We start from the raw sequence: 1,211 nt of genomic DNA, 5'->3' as shown, positions 1-1,211 counted from the left end.
AATAATATATTGTTTCCTCATATTAAGCCTGCTAAAGAATGTTTGTTTTTGAATGTCAGGTAGCCTTAACCTTTGACAGTTGACATCCTTGACAAAAAACACTAAGAACTGAGCAGTCCAACCAAAAGTGTCCCTTACTTTTACAGTGCATAGAAGACTGTTGCCTGTTAAGGAGAATGTCTTGTGATGTTGTTTTGCACATACATTAAGAACACAGACCTGACTCATAGATTCATGTAACAGGGTCTGGTTGCATTTTTCACTGCACCACATACGGTGCAGGTTGATATAAATGTTTGACCACATTTGCGGTCAGATGCTGGACAGCACTGCGTCATGTCAGAAAATGCTCTTACACTGCAGGTCTGTGTTACACGTCCCCTGTTGTGTGTCGTGTATGTGTTGTTCCGAGAAAGGACAGAAGGAATGTCAAACAGCCACGATCCTCATAGAAGTGTTTTCTGCGGTTGAGGCCAAGTAGAACCAAAGGAGGCTCAGATAGTAGTTCTCCTTGTTTACTATGGGCCTCCTATTCAGTGTCACAGTGATGTGACCGTTATTTCTCTTGTATCATGAATTACCTAATATTATTAGTAATCTTAAACCAAACTGGAAAAAAAATTCTCCATTCATCGGTTATTTTGTTTTAAAAGAAAAAGTCCTTTTTAAAAGAGGCAATGTTTGATATATATAAAAAAATATATTTTTTTTTGGTCCTGTCTTAATGTCTTTTAAAATGTAACCTATTCTGTCCAGAAGAGAACTTTGTTATACTGAGACCAAAGCTGTATTAAAGTGTGTAAGACTGAGAGGGAAACGATTAGGACCAAGAGACTCTGAGTTTGAAGGAGAGACGTTGGACTGAGTGTTGCTTTGTAGTGCTGATAATAAACTTTGAATGCTTTAACATCTGAAAACCGACTTGATTCTCAATTATTGTCACGTAGGATGGTTTTGTACCACTGGATTGTATGACAGCCTAGTCACAATCAAGCACAAGTGAAATCCCACGCCCACTCCCATCACCAGGCCTCTGGAAGTTTGTGGTCTTTGAGTTATCGAGATGTTCCAGGAGACAGAATTCTTAATCAGTATATTTTTTACTGGCAAGAACTGAACACATCCAAGTACTTTTAAAATATGAAAAAGGTCTGTCAGTGTTCACTGATTCCCTGAGCGATCTCAGAGTTCAGCAGTTACCGTCTGTAGCC

General features: G+C 38.9%; 1 protein-coding gene across 1 annotated transcript in view; it reads left to right on the top strand.

The window, feature by feature from the left end:
* Positions 1 to 917, top strand: part of reep3a (receptor accessory protein 3a) — a 30,015-nt gene extending 29,098 nt beyond the window's left edge. The window contains exon 8 of the mRNA XM_076286150.1: positions 1 to 917. This exon is cut by the window's left edge and continues 559 nt beyond it. The gene's annotated coding sequence lies outside the window, so the exon portion shown is untranslated.
* The last annotated feature ends 294 nt before the right edge of the window (positions 918 to 1,211 follow it).

This window comes from Alosa pseudoharengus, unplaced genomic scaffold, assembly GCF_046254945.1.
Source record: "Alosa pseudoharengus isolate Yale_2024_CS ecotype anadromous, Long Island Sound unplaced genomic scaffold, YU_APseudo_1.1 YU_APseudo_1.1_scf_15, whole genome shotgun sequence".
Classification (NCBI taxonomy): domain Eukaryota; kingdom Metazoa; phylum Chordata; class Actinopteri; order Clupeiformes; family Clupeidae; genus Alosa; species Alosa pseudoharengus.
The sequence above is the reverse complement of the archived record's forward strand: the minus strand, read 5'-3'. Positions and strand labels throughout refer to the sequence as shown.